This window comes from Diadema antillarum, unplaced genomic scaffold, assembly GCF_040938485.1.
Source record: "Diadema antillarum isolate AM-2024a unplaced genomic scaffold, OU_Dant_1.0 scf00000071, whole genome shotgun sequence".
Classification (NCBI taxonomy): Eukaryota; Metazoa; Echinodermata; class Echinoidea; order Diadematoida; family Diadematidae; genus Diadema; species Diadema antillarum.
Window position 1 is genome coordinate 12,202,557 of NW_027270960.1, and position 9,664 is coordinate 12,212,220.

Sequence of the window (9,664 nt, forward strand, 5' to 3'; positions counted from 1 at the left end):
ACAGGCTGTATACATACACTTATTACACTCAGACACACACTGTACACGCACGCAAGTGCACCTGGACAAGTGTGGCTACCTGTCAAACATACCCACATGAACATATGAAAATCCTTCAATTTCTCTTAAAATGTAAAGATTTTGTGAAAACAATGACACGGCAATTTAGTACACAAATATTGGGATATCGACCCTATCCATGTAACTAGATTAGATTTGATGATGATCATAGTGATGATAGGGGCCAATTCAGACACATGCACGAATTCATTCTGTCATTCAATCAATTTGTTCATTTGGCAAAATATGAAACAATACAAGTCATGATATGAATAAAGAGGCGATACGGATGGTCAGTTATGGTGAGGTGACATCACAATATCATTAATCTTATCCAATATTCTGGGAAGACAGAATAAATATGGATTAAATAAGACACCTTTACTTATAAAATTCTAAAGCAAACAGTGTTGTCATATACTCGGTACTTCTAGTCAAAGTTATACCAAGAAAATGTCTGAGAAATTCTTTGACTCACCTCCTTTGTTTGGAATGTTCTCGATCCTAATATCTTTTGGATTATAGTCAAAGTTATTTCCCTTTTGGATGTAACCTCAGTACTTTGTTATTTAAAGTTGAAGTTTAAGAATAATTCAATGGCAATGCACTATTCATGTACATACCCAACATGCAGCGTTTGCAATAGTGGAAATGACAAGAACTTGTCTGTGACTGTAGATAGTATTGTTTATTAAACATATACAAAATACAGCTTTGAAGAAAAGATACCGTTGACATAAAACATGTAATAAGATAAGTGCATTACACAAAACGTTTTTATGTATATCATTCTTATATAATACACTATTTTGTCAATAACCAATCGCATATAGTTAACACAATCGCCCATCACATAGGCCCTGCTAATTTAAGTCACTGAGATGTTTTTGAAACCAGATACATTGTACAATATTTTGCTTTCGTTTTGCAAGAAAAATTTATTTATGGGTAATTTTGAGTGCTACGAGATATCGTCAACATGTCTATAAACAAGAACAGGTTCCCCTCAAAATTCCCCTATATAGGAAACCGGAAAAGGGAACGACACTATAAGTAATTTGTGTGTATGTGTGTGCGTGTGTGTGTGTGTGTGTGTGTGTGTGCGTGTGTGGGTGCGCGTGTGTATGCGTGTGTGTGTGTGTGTGTGTGTGTGTGTGTGAAATATCTCCTTTCCTTTCGACAATTAGTTTACAATTTTCCGATAGGCGTTGGGCATCTTTTTTTCATTCTTTTAAACAGCTAATTAGAGTCAAAGATGACGACAATAGGCTAGATAAAATATTTCTGATTTATCAATGTGCAAAGTTGCATTATTGAGTTTCTCAGGAATGATACCCGTACATTTGAAAAAAATAAATCGCACGAAATATGTTCTACAAATTAATTGCTTACATCTTTTTTTAAAGTCTTTCAAATAGAATTTGAAACATCTGAACCACAGTTTACATACTTCACGTATGACTGAAGAAAAGAACTGTGATTTACGTACCAACAGCATTGATATTTTACAAACAAACGAATTTCATTAAAGGATCATATACTATTTGTTGAGACCAAACTTCAAGATTCTAAGTATTTTTTATGAGAAAATGAGAAACCTCTTTTAAAATATGAAAGAGCATGCAATTCCAAGAGGAATTAAACGGTTATTTGATGAAAATTGGTTTTGAAACGGCTGAAATATCCAAAAAGAACAATCCTAATAAAAAAGTGGAACCCACATTTTACAAGGATCACTTTGTTTTACTTTGTTTTTATACGTCAAGGCAATTCCAAAACTGATTTCCATGAAATGAACTTTTAATTCCTCTTAGAACAGTATGCTCTGTACTATTTCATAAGTAGTTTCTTGATATCTCGCAAAAATTTAAAAGCCCAATTCTTATCTCTACCAATACTATTCAAGCCCTTTAAATAGTTGGGGTGATGTTTTTTATTACAAAGGTTCTTTAGTCCGATAATAAATAAGGTATCTTAAATTCGAAAATAGAACCAAAAAGCGGTGCATAGAAACGAACATTCGAAATTATGAACATTATTTCGTTTTCGGATTTACGAATTTACGGAATAACGAAACCAACCTTATCTCATTTTCGGATTGACAAACCTTTGATCGGAATAACGAACCTTTGGAATGTCGATACTATATTGCATATATAGAACTAGCTAGAATTGTAAAGTTATGAAAAGAGTTGTCATGGTTACCACGATCGAGGCAGTAGCTGGTAACTTTCCAGTAATTGAAGCAATTAGGTACATTTCAGGATGTTAATGTTATTTGATCCATGTTCGGTCTTTAATAATAACTTTTAAACTCGCTGGAGTTCTTTGTTAACACAATGCTATACAAAAGCAGAAAGCCATTTTGCTTGTGATACGAGTATCAGTTCATGATTCTATTGTCTTATTGATTGATCATCGTTATGAATATCAGATGATATTCATTCGAAATCATAACTTCGTGATTGCTATGCGAGCCTCTATTATCCACTAGACTGACTGATTGGTGTCAATCAACTGCAATTAAAAAACAACAACATCAAACATCAGCTAACTCGAAACAAAAGAATCATTAATATGAGTAGAGGTATGTGTTCTTATATCCGAACTCTGCGACTTCTCTCGTTGCTGTGTTCACTGTAGATCAAGCAAGGTTGGACTAAAAGGTGCCATCTTCCAGGACTTGGTATTCTGCGTGACGTTCATCACTCTATAGGTACGCGGAATCTTGTAGATCCTCGGTGGATTGCGAAAGGTCTGTTTGGACATCAAAATATTTTGAGATTAACTCTGTCTATTACAATCTTTCATATGCATCAACAGATATTCCTATTGATTGCATCAGCTTTTAATAGTGACAATTTGTTATGCCGTGTCGTCCATGTTAAATGTAAGTTTTCGATGAGCGTTATTGCAAAATGAATATGTTGAGAGAACATTAAAAACTTTACATAGGCCTACACAAAACCAAAAATAACACGTTGTGGAGGGAATAAAAAACCCTCTATATGGACAATGATGCTCTATAAAGCATTGATATTTTAATCATGTTGAGGAAAGCTCATCAATATCAGTTGCACCAAGCTTGCAGTTAAGGAGTAGGTGACAAATTCAGCCTCTGAATTATTCAGAGTCCAGAATGGTTCTTTCTTCTCCACTTAATTTCACGTACAGCGGACAGCAACAAGAGCACTGAATAATTTTACAAAAGAATAAAATCTCTATCTAAAACACGCAATCATTTAATTCAAGTGACGTTTGCTACTGGCACACTCCTTACTGGGTAGAGAGAACGCCAGAAAAGGGGGGTGAGGTAATCCTGTAATAATTTAGTTTATCCTGTAATTACTCAATGAATTGCATTCGGATTCGGCTTAGTTGGTAGTGCTGCTACGTGATAAGAAATTTGTGAAGGGATTCAAATCCAAGGCGGATTCAATCTTTTCATGAACGCTATTATGATATAGACCGAACACGCAATCTAACTTACGAAGAGCTACAGCAAGAAAAAAAAAAGTCTACATGTACTTAAAATTACAAGAAACTTACATGTTGGAGAACTACCTCGATCTCGCCGTGTAATTTGTCCTCCTTAATGTGGAGATATCGGTGCACTGCACCTCCCTCCTGTGTGCAGTCGATTAGCCTATAGGATGAGGAAAGCCGTGCAAAGTTTTCATGACAATGCGAGCACTTATGCTCTGTTTATGCAACATATACCAGAGGAGACTATTATGATAGCTCTTTTGAGTAATTTCGCCAAAATACTTCCAAGAAAATAGGCAGTTAGTGGAAGATACAAATAGCATAAAACTATGGACGTGTTGCAGACGTTATTATTATCTCTGCGTTTACACCATGTTCCCGGCGGCCAAGACAGCCCCATTTGCCCGTAACGTAGCGCGCCGTGGGTATATAGATGAGATATTCTCCTGTCCCCCACCCCCCGCCTCTTCGCATTCTAGCCTTGTCCATTCCAGTCTTCGCCCCGGTGAACATATAGCTACTGTGTCAGACGCTGTTCTCACGGCGTCTGGTCAGGCTAGACTATCGATATTTTCCTTGGCCTCCCCCTACGGACCGCCTCCAAGTTTTGTTACGGCCGTGTTTCTTTGCTTTCACCCCGTTTAATCACGGCATATAAGATTGTTCATCAGCACCAGAACTGACATTTTTTTTGACCGTTTAAAACTCGGACAATCGCGGCCTGTTACGCTTGCCCATCCCGTCTCATCGCGTTGTTTCACGTCCATCCCGTTTTGTCCACGGTGGTTTGAAACGGGGCATCCATGGTTACCGGGAACCTGGTGTGTTGCATGGGGTGCACGTCATTGCAGTAGTTTGACACCCACGAGTCATACAGTCATGGCAAAATGGCCCGTGACTTCCACTGTATATGCCCACGAGTTCGACACTGAACAAAAAGGCCCACTAGCATGACTAGATCGCCAGTAAAGCCCTTTAATTGATGTAATGTCGATTTTTTTTTAATTTGCCTATAGTGTCGAACTCCTTGACCTTGCTTGACTAGTTGTTTCATTTTTCAATCTGAGAAGATGACTGGATAGCGCACAATTATTCAGCTGCACTCTATGGTCTTCCATAGGGTCAAGTTTAATGTGCGGCGAGACCACTTCACCGGGTTATGGCACCCTGCTCTTTTCGATGAATGAATGAAGTAGGATCTTTTACGTGCATGAGTCGTGACTCTCTCACACACGGGACCTCCATTTCAAGTCACATCCGAGGGACAGAGTGTTTTGCCTCTTGCTAGAGGGGACGGTATGATTACACACAACATTGCTCATAATAATTGACTTGGGAATCCTATGGATCTGGGGGCAGACGCTCGACCGAATGAGACAAATAACTGCTCACAGCGTAATGTCGGATTCGTAAGGCTTTTCTTGCCTAGTGTCGGACTATTGGGGCTTTCTTTGCCTACTGTCGGACTCATGGGCCTTATTTTTCCAGTGTGAAGCCCATGTGCTGTATGAATCGTGGGTTGTGTGACTCATGGATACATTATTATTATCATTATTATCTGCAATGTCGAACTCGTAGGATGTATGGCTCGTTGGTGTAGGTCTCCTAAAGGTTCATTCGTGAAGGTAATCATGAAATACTCACTCAATGTTCGACATGTACCGGCTCGCTCTAAACTCACTGAGTGTTTGGACCAACCAAATTTCATCAACTCTTAAGCTGACCAGCTCCAGTTTTTCTAGACACGGAGTATTCATTCTGGAACGATCCAGAAACTTGACAGCCTCTTCTGACAATCTTCCATTACACCCGCTGATAGTGAGGCATCTGAGCTTGCCATTGGTTTGTCTCAAGCCGGTGGCTACGCTCGTTATTACGGCGTTCAGTTTGTCAAGGTTGGGATTATTTTCAACGGACAGCTCCTGAAGACTAGGAAGAGATGCTATTAGTCCCACATATTGATAGGTGTGTTCGAGAGGTCCTACTGTGAGACGAGTAACGGTGATGAGCTTCGGCGTATCGCAGAAATTCAGCGACGACTCCCATATCTTCATTTCTTGAAGGTTCTCGCATGACGTGAGACTGCGCCATAGTTGGTCGGTGAGTCCGTGCTCTAGATGGCAATACATCAGCTCGACAGACGTAGCCTGAAAGAGAAAGTGCGTGACAGGACTTTGCTACTTCTACCGTTTGAATTGACTTTAGCAGTCACGTGTAAAACGTCATTCAAGTTACACTTTGTTCACCTTTGTGGAAGCATGCGATGTGATCTACGAAGTGGTGGGTCACGTAATTATAACCCAATATTCTGTTAAAATTTTCTTGTTAAACAAGCACACAGCAATCATGTGCTCGACAGAGACGTTCAAAAATTACCTTTAAGGGGTGACTAATAGTCACAGACTAATATGCAGGATTGGGTGAAGGAGTACATATCACGCATAGTTCTGCTATGATTTTGGATGAACTCGTGATCACGCGGTACGTGCAGGCCAAATGCCAGAAATGAAAACTTGTGCTAAATAAAGATAAATTGACAGGCAAGAAAACAAAAACAAAGCAACCCCCCCAAAAAAAAAATAGATACACACACACAAACACAAAGAAACAGAATCTTCTCAAAAGAAAAACAAAGCGAAATTTGAAATTGATAGGCACAGGACTTTCTGAGCTAACCTCTGCACAAATTTTGTCCAGAAATAAATAAATAAATAAAGAAAGAAAGAAAGAAAGAAAGAAAGAAAGAAAGAATCCGTACAAATACAATAGGTGATCCGAGAGGATACTCGGATCACCTAATAAAACCTATCAATTAAAAAAACGCAACCCCCTTCCCTTAAAAGAAAATCGATAGATGAATAAAGGGTTGAGTTGAAATTAGACCAATCTGTATTATGTCAAGTGTGGTAATAGTTTACTGGTAAACTGTCCAATGTCTAGTTAGGTGGGTCTATGATGCCATTATTGTCTATGTTGCTCTTGGAGTCAATTCTTTTATAGTCATAAATCAATGATTTGCTTTAGTGCTGTTTTCTAGATTTGTAAAATAAATATCATTATAACAATTCCGTTATTTTGAAACTAATTATTCTTTTTTTTTCAGCTTTTAACCAAATGGCTGACGTAGTTCTGAAATATGTTGGATATCTGGCCAGCCCGGCTCTATATGTCTATCTATAGACAGATTAGTCTCTGTGTACGTTGTGACTAAACTTAATGATAATAATAATAATAATGATAATAATAATAATAATAATAATAATAATAATAATAATAACAATAATAATAAACTGTATTTTGTACAAGTTTTCATTTGCAGTTTCAGTTAGTGATGAATCAGTGTCACATGCTAAAAGGGTCCGAAAATGACCATTTGAAATCTACGGGCATGTACAGCAACGAAAAGTAGACCCTACATTTCGTAGATCAGACAACTCGTTTATAGGGAAGAAGAAGAAAACTAACAAGGCGACTGGTATCCCTCCGTCATAATGCATGGTTCTCCTTATAGGTCTTTAGTACAATATCTTGGCAATGTGTAATGACAGTTTCACATCATTGACAAAATATTCAATTATAGGTTTGTCACAAAATAAATGACGCGATTGTGTTGAATGTTCACTTTCTTTGAAGTAGGTTTAATTGGATGAGTCTAAGTCTATGAGTGAAGGTATTGGGGATTTCAGGAATTTTACTTGACTTTTGACCTTTTTATAAGTTTATGCATTGAGCAATTTCCAAGGTATGGAAAAAACAATAATTTCAGTATCAAATAGTAAAATTTTAGCATTTTAAGCCAGCCTTTGAATCTTGGCCTTTTTCCATTAGACCCTAAAATTCCCAAGAGGATCACTGTCAAAGAACGTGCATTATCATACCAAGTTTCATGATGATACCTTAGGTCACTTTCACTTGAACTTTGACCTTTTGACCTTTGAACTTTCGTCAAAGAAACTTCCCAGAGGATCTATAAGAGGATGTATAAGGTTTCAAGAAAATCCTGTATAATAGGCATTGGAATATTGCATGAATATGAGGGAATTAGTAAAATTTGAGGAGTTGACCTTGATTCTTAACCCTGACCTTGACCCATGACCCCCAAATTCCCTAGATTATAACTGCCAGTCAGTTCATGCAAAATTTGCAGAATATGGAGGACAAAACTGAAATCTTAACATGTTCCCTTGACTTTTGACCTTTGACCCCATGACCCGAAACTCTCTTTAGAGATCTTTATGTGGTATTACATGTATACACTAAGTTTCAAGAAAATTCCTTCAGGCATTGCATAGATATGGGTATACAGTAAAATTTTGAGCATTTGACCTTGACCTTTTGACCTTTGACCGTAATAATGTGCACCCAAAAGTTGATAGGCACAACTTCGCCCGCTCCTACATATACAATGCCAAGTTTCATACAGGATACCTCAAACGGTTTTGCAGTTACGCTGTTCACAAAAATGATTACTGACGGAAGGACAGACGGAAGGACGGACGGACGGACGAGCAGAAGGACAGACGGACGGACTGACGGACGGACGTCCGACGGACGGGCGGAAGGACAGACGGACGGACGGCGGACAACCCGAAAAAATAATGCGACAAAACGTATGTGATTTCGTGCACTTGAGTTATTGGTTCAAAAGTTTGAAATCGTTACTGCCGGAGGAAGAAAAAAAAAAACCAAACAACAATAACAACAACAAACGTTCGAAATAAAAAACGACACGCCACTCTTTTATGTTTTGTTGTGCCCCTGCCACACTTTGCCGGATAAGGCAAACGCATGGGAAACGAAGGTCGATTTTTGGCATCCGTTGATATCCGTCAAAATGCTTTTCATGTCCTTTTTATCCTTTAGATGGACGATTGTCTTCCGGTGTCTTCCGGTGATGTTCGTCAGAGCGGCGAGAAAACTTTGTGCATGCACAAAGTTTTTTCCTCGCCAAAAACGGACAGCGCGATCCGACCCTTGTCCTATAGTTGCCCGTTTTCTCCTGTATCTGTACTGTACTTTGTCGTTTTCCACTCGTTTCCGTCCGCAAGGCCTCCTGTAGATTCAGTTGCTGTAAGAGAAGGAACGGATGGAACGGCTATGTACAGCATATCAAACGCATACCCACGGCATAGCCACATGACAACTACCGGGCAAAGCGCATGTAGTTCCGGATGACAAACGCACAGGACGGCCAAAAGCTATGATTACAGCATATCTACAGGATACCTACAACACATCCACAGTATATGAACAGGAAATGAAGCCGATGTTTAACGAATACATACCAGCCTTGCTACAACTGACCCCTGCAACGACATATTAAAACGTCGTATTTAGGACCTCGCCCTTTTCATTTAATGCCTCTTAACTGATGAACTGCCAACGACTCCAAGCTATACACATTGATACAGGGCAGCCAAAAGCCTTACCTCAGGCAGACCTGAATCTGCAGAATGCCAGCATGGCCCTGCAGAAGCATCGTTGCCGCCTGGAGGAGGCAACGCAAGCAATAGAGAAGGCAGGTGTGGTCCAAGAAGTGGCTTGGTTCTGAGAGACGCAGGCAATTTGGTTTGTATCACCAATCGTCATAGACACAAAGGCGAAACAAATTCGAACTACTTTGCTAAGTCTCCCTGAATTTAGCATGCAAATGTTGTGTTTCAGGTGAAAAGGTGAGGGGCACATCAAAAACAAAGCAAACATTTTAATGCATCATAATATCGGGAAAAAAAATCTCACTCTTTGTGACAGGATAACTAGTCTTTCGAAAAAGCAAAGTTTTCAGTGAGTTGTTAGAATATTGTAAATAATGAGGAACTGCAGAGATCTGAACAATTTTAGGGAAGCATCTCACCTATAATACACTATGTATAGTTGTAGTTTTTACCACCAAACAAAAAAAAAGGCAGCCTTAATCATTTTTGCTATCATAGGGTGATGAAGCGTATTCAATGTGACTGGGCATTGGCTGAGATAAACTATTGGATATTCACAGGTTGTAAGTTGTGAGTTGTGAGTGAACTTCGAGTTGAAAGTGAGACGAGTAGAAGCCATCAAAATTAAACCCTATATGACGACAAGGTTCGAATAGCATTAGAAAATCTAAATGAGCCATCTT